Source organism: Oxyura jamaicensis, chromosome 12 (assembly GCF_011077185.1).
Source record: "Oxyura jamaicensis isolate SHBP4307 breed ruddy duck chromosome 12, BPBGC_Ojam_1.0, whole genome shotgun sequence".
Classification (NCBI taxonomy): domain Eukaryota; kingdom Metazoa; phylum Chordata; class Aves; order Anseriformes; family Anatidae; genus Oxyura; species Oxyura jamaicensis.
The window spans coordinates 11,240,064-11,254,789 of NC_048904.1; the positions used below are offsets into that span (position 1 = coordinate 11,240,064).

Genomic DNA, 14,726 nt, shown 5'->3' on the forward strand with positions numbered 1-14,726 from the left:
ATTTGGTCTTCGTTACCTGCCCTTGTTTCAGATTCAAAATTGCTTGGATTCAAAGCCTGCCTTTTTTTAGTCCTAGCAGAGCAAGGGAATAGCAGCAGACACAGCTAGGCATGAAGTCAAATTCCCCATTTCTATACTGTATATACAACCAGTTTCTCAGATTCTTTGGGGAGTTTCTAAGGACGGGTTATTTCTGCTGTGTAGTTGATGATTTGCTTAATATAGCAATGCAACTCCAGTCTCATACTGAAATTTCCTTACTGATTTGATTTTGACTTGACAGCTGCATTTGGTAGTTTACAGTGATCAATAACAGGTTAGCTTTGGTAATATAGTTTCTTGATTTTTAGTTTGAGTTGGTTAAATGCATTGATAGAATCTGTAAAGCATCTAGAGGCCCACAAGAAACAGGACCTCAGGAACAGCTTTTCAATAAGCCAACTTAAAACCCTAACCTGCTGCCAGCCTAACAGACCACCTGGGTACAACAGGGTGCTGCTCCAAGGCAGCTGACCCTGCCCTGGGCCTGCTCTTCCAACCTGCTCCTGCTTATCCTTGGGCAGACACCTAGTGAACTGACTGAGGAACACAAATCACCAGGAAAGAAAAAAAATAAAAATAAAAATCATTTTTATGCTGGTTTAGCTCAACACATTGGATCAGTGCATCAGGGGTGCTTGTTCCATGGGTAGAGCAGCAGCAAAGCTGTAAGGATATGGAGAAACAATTGCAGGATTGCACCAGCAAGGAAGTTCCCTGAAGATAATCTTGATGTCAACAAGAAGTAACCTGATGAACCTGCACAACCCATTTACACAGATCTCCTCGTTAAACATTGAGAGGGTCTTCACCTATTTACCATCACAGGTGACTTCAACTTCAGTTACAAATGGTCACATCAACTCAGGACTTAATGAGGTTTAATTAATTTATAGCCACACCTTATTTCCCTGGTATTAATTTGCCTGCAGATGAGTATAGTGCCTTTAGCCTCTCATTTGCTCTGAGGGTGATACTTTGATACAGGAGATACTTTGGACTGCTACAGGAGAGTCTCAGCAAGGTAAGGTCAGGGCAAGGGGGGAAGATTACAAGTTCTTGGCAAGAGCACCCACCAGAGCAAGGTTCAATGTAGCAGAGCAGGCAGTAAATGGGTTGCAGAGTGGGGCCTCACCTCTGGCCCATGCAGGGAAAAGCAAGACAGAGGGCATCACTGATGCTGCCTGCAGAGTGCCCCTTCTGGCCCTGCAAACTATTCTTTTGTTCCTGCAATGGGATGCTCTTAGCCTCCTGCTCTGCCTGTGTACTGCTAAACAGATGTGAAAAGAAAAGAGAGAAAGAAAGAAAGCTTCAGGTTGTTTAAGAAGGAGCAGCGCTGAAAAGGCCATTAAGAGTTTGGTTTAAACTCACTAACATCTAGAAAATCACAGCTGAGTACCAGGCATCCAATATGCCAGCAGAGTTAGATAGTGTTAAGGGTGATGGCTAGCTGCAGACAGAGTTTGGCTGTCTGTTATTTTGCTGTGAATTTCCATCCTTTTTGGAGAGTTTAAATCAGAACTTTAATGGGCTTTTGATGTTGTTTTAGTTTGGTGAATAGTTTCCCGTTGTATCTGCTTATTCAGTGAAATAGTGAGGAAGCGCTGTTACAGTGGAAGATGACGAGACTATAGAAGCCTATCTCAGCTGCATTTGCACAGCAGAAGCCTTTAAAAATCACTGTGCTATGAACAAGACATTTCCATATTTCACGGCTATTTTTGCTGGGTGCCTAAAGTTGATGATACAGCAAAAAAAAAAAAGAAAGAGGAGGGGGGAGAAGTCCTTCTGCTGTTCCTTTCTTCTTAACAATTTACATCTCAGCCATGTTGCCTGGCAAGCCCAACGAAGTGGAGTATGTTGTGGCTGTAAAGTGATAAGCACATGAGCTACACTGAGGACATTTTCTCCCTGCTATTTGGGTTGGGAAATGGGGATTCACTTTGAAGTGGAACATTAGCCTTTCTTTTTTCTTTTGCTGCTTCTCTCCACCCAAAGCTTATCAGAGCAGCTCTGTCTTTTGGGAGAAGATGGTTGGAGGGACTTGGGGACACTGATTATCAGGCATGTGGCTGTGGAGCAATTAACCCTCTGCATGCTTGATAGTCATCTTCTACTCCCCTTACTTATTCAGGCCTGCAAAGCTCTACCAGGCTCTGTAAATCATGGCGGTAAGAGAGCATGCATGCTAAAGCTAATAATGGGAAAGTGAAATCCTGCTAAGGGCTGCTTGGTGAGTCTGTGGGACATGGCACTAGACTGAAGAAGCTGAAAATATGCAAAGGAAAATAAAAACTGAACTTCAAGAAAAGTTTGCTGTTGTATTGGTCTGTTGTGTTTCCAGAGAGATTGCTTGGGCCTCTGGGATGTTAGTCCTTCTGTGATGCTGTGCCCAAAACTATTGGTTGCTTTTCAAAGCCCCTAGAGTCTGTTTTTTTGGTTGTGTTTTTTTTTTTTTGCTTCTGTATCATTTATACTAATTATCATCTGTGACTGTTTCTTAAATACCTTCCATGTGTTTGGCAGCCTTTGTCCCACTGTGGAAGGTGTAGTATACACAGAACTGCTCAAAGAAAAGTGGATGTGACCCTGTAATTACCTCAGTTCTTAAGGCATTGCTGAAGACAGGCTTGGGTATTTTTTCCAAGGTGGGATTTGAAGAAGATTTATTGGACTGGGAATAGGTGATCTCATGGACAGTGGGGAAAGATCCCAGCCCAGTACTGATGGAGGGTCCCTGTGGTGGGTGTTGTGAGGAGCCTGCACTGTGGCTGCCTGGTCATTTGGCACAAACCCCAAGGGCTTTGCTTGTGCACCACAGAGAGCAAGCATCTCTCCAGAAGCTCTTTCTAACCCAAACACAGTGAAATGCCTTGTCCTTGACCTACCTTCAACAGCTGTGAAGGGGATGAGCTTTTTCCCTTAGATCAGCAGATGAAATAAAAGCAGAGAGCTGCAGTTATTCTTCACTAAAGGATTAAGGTTTCTCTGGGCTGGTGTTATTACAGTGACCACAGGCAGCCCCAGACTGGCTAAGGGACTTCCAGTGGTGACACAGGTTTAAACTACAGGTTGAGGCATCAAATTAAGGAAAGCTGTTTCATCCAAAACTTCAGACTCAGGGGCTCAGGCATGCCTCACCTGCCTTAGGGAGGAACTGAGCTGAGGCCACAGCACAGGGCTGGTGGTCAGAAAATTGGCTAACTCCTCCCATGTCACTGAACATCTCTATTGCTCACTCTCTCCATCTATAAAGCAGGATTATAACACTTGTCTCAGATGGGTGTGTGAGGATCTGTGGCTGTAATAAACGTTGCGGCTGCTGGCTGTAATGCACCAGTCTGATGCTCACTGTTATTACTAGGAATAATTCTTTGCATATGACCAAAAAAACCTGAAGGAGATTTTGGAAGGGAGCTCCATGCTGAGTGACAGTGACATTGTCTCAGGTTAGCATAAAACAATCCTCTACTGAAAGTGGAAACACAGAAAAAGCCTGCTTGATTTTTTTTTTTTTTTAACAGTGGGAAGGTCGTGCAATATATTGTCATTCGCTTTTGGTTCTGGGAGTAGTGAAAGAGCATTAGGAGTACTAGAAACACTGGAAAAAGAGAATGGCTAATGTTAATCTGACCCTCGACAGAACAATGTGAACGAAGGCCACTTTCATCAGATTTCCACTATGTTCATGGGAGAACAGGGAGTAATTCTGAAAATAAAATCCAAAATATGGGCCCTGTTGTAGATTGCATCTGCTGAAATATCTGCAGAAGTTAGCAGCATCTACTGCAGACTAAGGTGGAGTTTGTGGAAACAACTATGGCTTCCCAACAAGTAAAAATTTCCTGGCTTTCACTTTGTTTGGGTCAAAAACTGGGAAATTACCGGTGTTTGCCTAGGCTAGTAGCAAAAGCAAAGGATTATAAGCCCACATGAAACTTGACTGAAAATTGCCCTTTGTGGGATCATACCCTAACACGTGTGCCTAGCACAAAAAGAGAATCCGTACCTGGCAAAACCCCTGGATCTTTGCCTTCCCTTCACAAATCCTATTTTGATTTAAAGATCTCCCCAGGTTAAAAGAGGGAAACTTTAAAATTAGGTCAGAGCTCTGAGCTCCCATTAGAGACACTGAGGTCACTGTGGTTGTTACCAGAGTAAAATCTTGGGCTGCAATCAGGGCGCATTGCATACCTGGAGAGGAGCTGTTTCCCTGTGCTACAATAAGGATTCACTGGCCCCAGGATGGCTGTGGTATAAGGTTTAATCAGGTTAGCTAGGTTTTCTCTCTTGATTTCACAGCCTCCATTCAGCACACCAGATTATAAACTTTCAACATGTAATTGAACCTGACTCAAGGAGCCAATTGTATTACAGTGAGCTTTAAAAGGGGGAATGGCAAGGGCTAAAGTTTTCATTCAACGAATGCAATTTCTATGCACCGAAATCAATTCAATTGACATCAGTTGAGCTTTAATGCTGAATTAAAGAGCTGCCAGGTTTCCCCCATGGGGCTTTTACAGTCCGGGTTTTATGAATTCATTAAAATGCGCACACAAACTTTTAGGGAAATAGCATTACACTGTAATAAGAGCTACAAATCGACCATATTCCTCTGAGATAGAAGTCTAATTTGAGTTGCCTAGTTGGCAAAATTGTTTTCCATCGTTTTGCATTTATTAGCAGAGGGTGTCATATTTTCCCTTGTTTCTATTTTGCTTTCTTGCTGTTTGCTCAGTAAGGAACAGCACCATGCTTAGAAATACCAAGGGGAGATACTGTCTTTGGAAAGCAGGTGCCCTCTTGGGAACCTGGAGCAGTGTTAGGATGCTTCAAGGTGAACCATGCTCCAAGGCAAGTCAGGTTGGGCTGGAAGACTTGGTGAGTGCTTCCAGAACTGCAGGATTGATGGTCTCTACAACTGGAAGTTTCAATGAAACAAAAGAGCCGGAAGTCCTGGAAGACATTTGTGCTAAAGAAGAAGCTGGCTTTTTCGAAACGACTGGAGCTGAAGCCAGCTGAGAATTAAGACCGCCAAATATTTTAAGATCTGGAGTTTCAGTGCCCTTCCCCTCTGTTAATCTCACAAACTGACTGAAAAGAGTTGCCTTCTAGCAGCCCACATCTATATTCTGTGCTAATTGCTGGCATGATTAGACTCCCAAATACTGGTTGCCTCTGAAATACTGATGATGGCTGGAAAACTGCAGGGGCAATCACAGCAACTGTGCCCATGGTAAGGATATTTGAACACGTTGGCCTCATCTGGTAGCCTCTGTTCATGCTCTTGTACTCCTGCTGCACACCTTGCAGTGCTCTGTCCAATAATGAACATTCACAGGGTTTCATTAAGTATGTTCTCTAATTAGATTGACCCTGGTGATTGGAGGTCTTGACCTATCCATGAAACAAGCGGGACTCAGAAAACACAATTCCCTCGTGCTGCTGGTTTCCTAGCATGACTTGTCTACAGCTTTTGATGGATGAGGGAGTCTCTAGGGCTAATTCAGCTCCTGCAGAGAAGGCACAGTTGATGTCATTTGGGAAGCTGAATTTTGCAATGGGGACACACATGCCTGTGCAGGGAGACTCTACAGACAAATTTGACAGGCAGCCAACCCTCTGTCAAGTGGTAATACATAACAGTCACTGCCAGCTCCCATTTCCAGGTTAACTTAGTGATGTGGAATGACTCCATATGCTCTTAACAGATATGATCTCCCACTCTGATGGGTCAGGAGGACCTAGAGAAGCAAAGGAAAGGGGCACAAAGGGGCTCACCAGGACAGGGCCCTTGCTCTCAAGAAAGAAAAGTTTCCAGCGCTGTTGCTTTTGTCAGATACACACATGGTACAAAGCTAAATGGCACCTCTGCCCCCAGCAAAAGCATACAAATTATAGAGTAGCTTAAGGAAACATGGTAGGAAACAGATTTATGCAAAAGGAATATGCATTTGATGGCTTTCCTCATTTGGTTCTCTAGATGCTGATGTAACCAATAAATCAGTGTTACATCAGCAGGGAGGGAGGGCAGTGCAGTAAGGACATTTGTGCCATTTCCTCGGTGTTCTGCAGAGACTATGTTTCTAGTAAATTTTCATGAAATGTGAAGAGAAACCTAGAAGATTAGTTCAAAGATTGCATCGATACATTTTGCTGGAAAGTTATTACTATTAAATAGCAGGTCTTTTTTTTAACAGAGGTTTACATAACACTAAGGGAGGAAAATAAGAAACAATACAGAATTGCTGAGCCAGCTAAGGTATTAGAAGGGAGGGATAAGGCTCTTCTCATTTTTTCTTTTCAGTGGACCATGCTGATGCTTTCTAGATGAAAAGAAGGCAAGCAACCGTCTCTTCACACTTAAAGAGCTCCCAGGAGCAAAGGGAGAATGAGATAATGAGACCAAGTGCTCTTACAATGAACCTTGGAGGACAGCAAGCCAAGAAGGAAGCATGTCCTTTACCTGTATCCCCAAACACTGTGAACATCCAAGTGGAAAGTTCCACCCAAGCTGTCTGGAGACCCAGCAGCAGCAGGACTTGAACCCTTCTTTTTAACCTGTAAATTGACACAAATGGGCAAATTATGGACCCAGCAGGAGGGATTATGCCTGAGGCAGGCGAGATGTAACTCATGCAGAAAAAGCAGTGAGAAGGGGAAAGCTCAGTGCCTGCGCTTCTTGCCCATTTCCTCTTTCCCAGGTCAAGAAGAAACACCCATTTGAAATCGTGGTTGCTTCAGCAAGGCACAAATCCTGCAGCTGGCCAAGTTCTGCAGGCAGGGGCAGAAGCCATGTGCTGAATCAGCTTGCCTGAGGCCACCTGGCTTACGTGCCAGAGGGTGCCAGCTCCAAATGTAAGGCTTTCAAGCTAGAAAATCTCAGACAGTTGACAATGTGCTTGTAGATACAGAAAATGCCTGTGACAGCTAGACTGCTAGATAGACCTTAATAAGAATTGTTCTTAAAACCAAATGTTCAGAGATATTTGTCCAAAGGAAAAATCATGTGGGGCTGAGAGAAGAAACAAAAAGAGACTAAACCAAACAAAAAAAGTCTTGGTACTAACTCCGTCGTCCTATTAAAAGATGTTTGGAAACAAAGCCTGTAAGGTGGTTTGAAATGCGCAAATGTTAAATAGTGCGGATTATTGCAAATCTCTCTTTATTTGATCCTCCTTTCCTTCTGCTGCCACGTGCACCCCCCTGCAGACCTGCTGGTGTCCGCACCGCGGTCATTCATTTCCCAGCAGACTTTTAACTGCAGCGGATAGAGAAGGAACAAACAGGTCGAAGACTTTGGCAGCATCCTATTAAAGTGCTGCAAAAAAGGGTGGCGATTCCTGTCCAGCGGCATCGAGGGCTTGTGTTTGCATGGTCGGGAGTGTAAATACGAGCACGGTGCCCACCGCTGCCCCCAGCCTGCCCCGGGCTGTGCTGGAGGGGCTCGGGGAGCAGCGCAGAGGCTCAGCGATGGGGTGCGAGTGACACCCTGTGGCCACCTCTCCTCGGGCTCTTCCTGGACCTAAAGAGCAAAGCTGGGGAGAGAGCTGCAGGCCGCCCCTCCAGAGGGATCCTCCCCTCTAGGCTCTGCAAAGCGGTGCTGCTCCGGCTGGGGGAGGCAGAGGAGGAGCACTTAGGGTCAAAGGGCTCTCTGAGCCTTCCCTGGGCTTCAGCCAGCCCTGAGGCTTTGGAGGTGCACCCCCCCCCACCCCCCATCTCTCTGACCCATGTCACTAATTCCTTTTGCCCTGGTCTTGCACCATCAATTTTTTTTACCTGTTGCTGCACGGCTGGTCCCTAATTGGGTGTGATTTCAGGAGCTTTCAGTAGCTGCAGCCCAACTAATGCAGGAAAGAAAATATTTATATTCAAGGATATCTTTGCTTGTGGGATTGCCAGCTGTGCTCAGACAGCTGTGGAGGGTTGGATGGTTTGGGCAAAGACACCTTCTACTTCTCTGAGCCAATGCAAACTGCAGTGGAGAACCTGTTATCTCTTAATCCAGATCCACACCTCGGAGCTGTTTAGGCATTCTGTCTTATTTCAGCCTGTTACAAGCAGCGAAACTGGTGTGATACAGATCCGAGCTCGTTAATCCGAAGTGTTTGGGGGCTCACTAACAGCCAGAGCCACCTTCATTCTAGGTTTGGATGGAGGTCTACCTCATCTTAGACCCAAACACCAACTACGAGTGTTTCTCACCATGGATAGCTACATACTTGGCTTTGGTTTATTTATTTATTTTTTTTTTAATGAGGTGATGATGCTTTATTCCCTACACAGAAGGCATTACCCAAATCCACCACTGCTTAATTCTGAAGGTGCAGAACATTTTGGTTTGCTGTTCAGAGCAGGGAGGAAAAATATCTCATATAGGAGGAAGAGAAACCCCACACTGTGATCACATAGTTGCTGTATTACTTGTCTCGATGAAGTATTGTTTTGTTCAAAATGTCAAATTCTGTGTGTCTGTTTCAGCAATCCAGAGATGAGTTATCTTGAAAATCATCCTTCTGTCACTGAATTTCCAAATTACAAGGGAAAAAAGCAAGTGAAAGGAGCTCTGCCATTAGGTTTGCCAACTCCTTCCATTTCAGCAGCAAGCCACTGGTTTCACTGCCCCCTGCCCAATTAAGTGTTTATTATTTTAGGTTTTCCTGCAGTAGGAGGGAGAAAGTGATTAATCTCTTTATTAGGGATGGGTGGGAGGAGAGATTTTAGTGTACATTCGTTCAAACTTTGGGGTACATGCATCTCCTATCGCTCTCTCAGCATTGCTCTCAATTGGATAATTTTAGATCTTTACATACCTACTAATATCCTCTGCAAAAGAAGGTGGGGGAAATGTAGATCGTATATTTGCATACATCTACATTCATTTGCATATTTTTCAGCATATTCCCTTAGACCTACGTGCCCTCCTGTTAGGAAGTGATTGTCCACCAGGCTCTAACATGAACACATCACCACGTTCCTGTCCATTTCCACAGCACAACATCTCAGTAATGGAGCAGGTCAGCTTAAAATACAGGTTATGAAATAATGTCATATCCCTCTGCTCTGATCTGTCCTAATATATACACAAAAAGCAAAGGCCTTCTGTCCCAGATGAGCACTGAGCACTCGTCATTCTGCTTCTACTGGATTGATGTCTGCAGACCCATCTGAGCTGTATGGGGAATTCCCCAAACTGCCACAACTTTGTTCCTCCTTCGTTCCTTTCACAAGTGTGAAAGCATGAACAGGCGAACCACCAGCTTGTGAGATCCACCAACCACTCACAAACCCAACCGCCCAAGAAATTTGGTTCTGCCAGACATTTTCCAGTGCAATATCTTAATTCAGTTGTACTTCAGTTTAAGAGATGATCAAGACAAACACCACTTTCAGGGTCCAATCTGAAGTTCAGTGGTGGTCTTGCAGGATGGCAGATCAGGTTCTCATTTTCCAAGGAATCGGAAGACTTGGCCTTCACTGAAAATCAAAACACATCAGGAAAAAGAACAACCCACCACCTCTTTCTAACCCTTCAAGTTGTGAAAATTATCTTCCAAATCGAAATAGCTTCAGTAATTAAGATTGTTGAATATATGGTACTCAGGAATGTGCAGTTCATGATTTTTTCAATGAGAACATATTAAATTATGCCTTTTGATATCTCTTTTCAAAATGTGGAATTATCAATTTTTTATGTGCTGGATGTGTGTGCTGACTCTGTCCATACATAGAAAATGCACTTAAAATGCTAACATTTCAGTGTAATAGTTCGATTGATGAGATTTTTCTTATAAAGGGGGATGAGAGGGAAATCAGATAAAAGAAGCTGGCTTGGGGAGTTTTGATAGGAGCATTTGTGAGTCTCCGTTCACCCAGCTTCCAAATGATCCAGAAAATGATTGAGCTCCTTCTGAGCAATAGAGAACTAAAAGTGGTTGCTGTGGGCCAGACCTTCACCTGTTCTAAAGTGCCTTATTTGCAGCAACTCGAGTGCAACTGCTGCTTTACAGCAGGTGATATTTTGGCCCTGAAATGCAATACAGGAAGAGCTCTGCTCCATCGTGTGTGCCATCTGACGGGGGTGGTCACTCCTCCAGCAGCTCTGTCCCTGTGCTCCAGGTCTCAGGCTGGTTGGTCCCTTGCTGAGCTTCAGGGAATAATGAGCAAAGGAGATGGGACCTTTGTCTTCACAGAGAACCACTGTCCTTAAATTTAGTTATCCCACATCTGTCAGCTTTCCCTCTGTCTGTGGGAAGGACTGAATAGTGAAAGCTGGAGGTATCCCATATTAGACTTGCCTTGGCTGCTAAGCAGATGGTTCATTTGGAGGGAGCTGAAGTCCCAGCAATTCCTCTGTGCTGCAGCTTCAGATCCATCGTCCTTTAGCTGTTAACAGCCAGAGGGAGGCAGGCATATCCGTGCTTCAGAATAGGGGCTGGAAGATTTGTCAAGCCAACCCAAACATAAATCCAGCACCATCAGGCCTTCCCCTGCAGCTATATGCTGTCTCCCATGTGATTTTAGGCAACACTTTCCAATCTACTTTCTGATAATATCACCATCTAGTAGCACTTAGGACACTGTCCCAATAATAACACACACAAAACCCCTCTTCCTGCAATTATTTCCTTTCACCAAGAGAGCTACCAGGTTGTGGGCACATCTGTTGGCTTGTTTATACTTTAATGTCATCCAAGTAATAAGAGCATCAGGAAAAAGAAAACAAAACACAGAAAAGCCTCTAGTGGGGTTGGTGCTGCTGTGTGTGCCTATGGTAACTACTGCGAGCATTAAGATGAAGCACTTCAAGCATGAATAATAATAAAAAAAGAATCCAGAAGATAGATTAAAGCACTCTAGCACTTTGTAATAGTGTTTGTAATGCAGATAAAGCGTTTGTACTCTAATTTCCAGCACCACCAACAAAATAAATAAGTGTGCTTGGATTGCATTTTTCCTTCAAAAACTGTTCATATTGAAGGAAAACAACTTAAACTGAGTTTAGAAACACAATGTAAGTGGGAAAGTTAGGCACTGTTATCAGCATGACAAGTGCAACATATTCCTTTGATAAATAGTGCTTGAAGAAAGACACAAAGCTCGTCTGCTCAAGATCATTGTGTTTTAAGTTTAATTAAGTAGTGAATTAATGTTTGCAAAATGCTTTGAGATCCTTCAGCAGACAGTGCTCCTACAGGAGCAGAGTGGTTTCAGCATGAAACGGATTTTGGGGAGCTGAACTCCTGTCTGAGAGCTCAATCTGAAGTGGCCGGGGAGAAGATCCTCACTGACTGTGAGCTGGATCAGATCTAGCCTGCAGGACAGGAGTCTTGATTTAGCAGGCAAGTCAAAGTGAAGAGAGCCAGAATACTTAGAGTTAGGCATGCATTTTACATAGCTTGCTTTAGAGTGCATATTGTCATCTGTATGTTATTCGTAGAGCTGAGGACCAGAAAAAGCCATCAGCACAGCTCGGCTGACCTCCTGTTTATCTCAGGCCTTTACATTTCACACAATAACCCCGTGCTGAGTGTAACAACCTGTGTCTGCTAAAGCAGATCTTCTGGAAGGTGCTTCTGGGCTTGTTTTAGGGCCAGGTGGATATGAAGAATCCACCACTTTCTTTGAACTAATGCTTAATCAACTTCAATGTTTAAAATGTGAATCTCTTCTCTTTATTCCTCATTTGAATTTGTCTGGCTTCAGCTCCTAGCCATTGGATCCTGCTATGCCTTTCTACCCTGGACGAAAAAGCCCTTTAGTAGGCAGAGAAATTTTCTGCAGCTGCATTCACTAAGGTAGCATTACAAAGGCTACTTTCATGCTTGGGGGTAGAAGATCACTGCTTGGGATAAGAATGAAATTGAAAGAATTAACATTATTCTATAGAGATCCCAACGCAGTAGCTCTGGTACAGAGATTTCTTCTGTGCTCCAAAGATCTGATAGCCTAGAAAGATAAAAACAGTCAAGTGATGGAAGAGTAAGGCCATGGACATGACCAACACTGATCATGCACATTCTTGGCTCTGGTTTATTGCAATTTATTTGCATTGAGAGGTTTGGAGGTCTACAACAACCTCCTTTTCTGGTCAGTCCTGTGCCTCAGCAGCACTCGGCTCTCGGGAGCAGCAGAACAAGGGCTGATTCCCTGCACCAAACCCCAGGAGGGCCAAAATCCCACCACATTTCCCTGCCACCACAGAAGTCATCTGCGGGCTCAGCTTAGCGCTGTGGCTTGTACTACTGGAACACACAGTCAAAGGAGACAAGAACTGCGTTTGGACCATCATGCTGGCAAGGAGGTGAAGTGCAGCTATGGGGACCTGCTGGAAGTTAGGAGCTGGATGCAAACGCAAACCCCTAAACTGAACACGCTTAGAAAGCCATATGCCGCCAACCCAGGCAGTAAGGAGGAACCGTCTGTTTGCTCAGAGCCCCGTGCAACTCCCACGCATGGCAACAGAGACGGAGCTAGATGGGGCCCCTGGAAAGTGTCTCTGATTTCTTATTTTATTATCATCTCCAGGTTCTCTTCATAAAGCCTCTGGTTCAAAAAGGCAGAGAATTTGTGAATAGCCAGGGGACACTCACCCCCGCACAAACATCCAGCATTTCTGTGGCCGGGATGCCTAACTGCTCCGTGATAGCTCTGCCAGCGCTTCGGAGCTGCGGTGAGCGAATATCATTAACAGCATCTCTCAGCCCCAGCGCGAGGGCTTCGTTTGCTTTACTGTTGGCTTGGTAACAGCTGCGGTTACTGCTCAAGGTGGCAGGAGGGCAAAAAAGTGCTTATTGCCTTACAGCACTTCAGGAAAGCCTTACAGAGTCTTTGGCAGGGTTTAATAGCGGCCAGGCGCTCCCCGGAGCGATGTCCTGGAGATGCTGTTGGGTGATGCTCTGCAGTGCTGTAGCTGTGCCCCCACCACCTCTGCACCACGCCGAGGCCAGAGGGCAGAGCCCAGGGCCAGGCTGCTGCACCAGCAGTGGCCACTGGACACAGGAAAAATAAAAAAATTAAAAAAAAAATGACATATTAATTGTACATAACGGCACAATAGCATGCAGCTCTACCATGTCCCAACCTGGGAACAGTAAGGATGATGTAGGCATTTCTCCAGCGGTTCCTAAGAAGAAGTCTCACGGGCTTTTCCTATTCAGTGGGGCAGGATATAGGAGCCCCATCCAGAACAATTCCTCCCTCCCTCAGCTCAGCAGCCAAGAAGAACATCTGGAAGGAAAAACAGGGCCCATGTGCATATTTCATCAGCAGCTCCGTGTAACGCGGTGTGTAATGCAATCTACTGCCCACATTTAATATGCGTTAATTTGAGGGATGTAGGCTGCAAGACATCCAGGTCTAAGTCCAATTTTTACTCAGTTTTGGACTCCTTTTTACCTTCAGTTGCCAATGGTGTAAAGAGGGGGGTAGACACAGCAGCATCCTGCTGCAGAGAACGAGGGCTGCCCGGTTGTGTATCAGCCCACAGCACTATTGACTGATGCGAGAGAAATATGGGAGCCATGGCATGGATCTCAGCAGCAGATGAGGACAAAGGACAGTTTAGGACATATTACCTGGGAAATGTGACATTCAAACCAAACAGCAACAAAACAAAGTTGTTTAACCATGTTTATCCCCAGATTCCTCATGGAGAAGGAGCTGGTGCAGCGCTGGTGCCTTTGAACTCCTAAACCATCAGGAGCTAAGACAAATCTTTGAGGAGAAGCTCTCTGCACAGACCACCTGAAGGATATGAGTGGAGAGAAATTCAATGACAAGCTCATAAGGGTGCAAGAGCTGCCACTGAACATCACCTTGCTGCCCACGATGGTAGGAGGAGATGCAGCTGTAGCTTCATCCACCACTTAAAGTCTTGAACCTCAGCCTTGCAAAAACCACATTAGGTTCAGCTGACACAAATACTCCAAAAGGAGAGAGATTTTTTTTATTTTTTATTTTTTTTCTGAGTGAAAGCTTTTATGTGGCCTTACTGTTTGCTTCTTTCTGATTATAATCAGGGCACTACCAAGAATTCCAGACTATTATTTTTAACTCTCTTCTCTCTCCCCTCCAACTCCCCTGCTCCCTTGACCCACTACCATAATGCGCTCACAGGGAAAAGCAGTTGTGGGAACTCTCGCCCTTTCTGCATTGTGAAGGACAGGACTATCTCCGGGCTGCCATTCATTCCATCAGCCACCGCTCAGGGAAAGCACAATTTGCTGCAAGCTGATAGCGGCATGCTGACACTTAGCGGGACGGGAACGTGCTCCAGCCTGACAAGGAACAATCACACATTGCATTAAAGGAAGAAAAGGGGACGGGGAGGAGAAAAGAAAAGAGGGAGAGGAGAGAAGGGGAGAGAAAAAAAAAAAAAAAAAAAAAAAAAAGGAAAGGAATTCAGAAGATGCCCTGTAATTTGAGTGTCAGTAATGAATGTTAGGTCAGATGTTTTGATTGAATATCAGAAGGAATTGTATGCTGGGGAGTCATGCTTCCCACTTTACTGACAGAGCAAACTAATGGGAAAATATTCCAAAGTGACTGATTTTGGTGCTAAGACTCTTTTACTGATGTCTCAAACAAGCACAGGAAATGCCACGGCACGCATAGATATATTTTACCATGTATTTAAATAAATATATAAAAAATTCAAAAGTAAACTCAAATTCAGCTAAAAGAAC

General features: G+C 44.6%; 1 long non-coding RNA gene across 1 annotated transcript; it reads left to right on the plus strand.

Annotated features, from left to right (window-relative positions):
- Nucleotides 1–954: 954 nt before the first annotated feature.
- On the plus strand, nucleotides 955–9,869 carry LOC118173472. Its single transcript, XR_004754217.1, has 2 exons — nucleotides 955–1,063; nucleotides 6,347–9,869. It is a non-coding gene; the product is annotated as an uncharacterized LOC118173472 (long non-coding RNA).
- The last annotated feature ends 4,857 nt before the right edge of the window (nucleotides 9,870–14,726 follow it).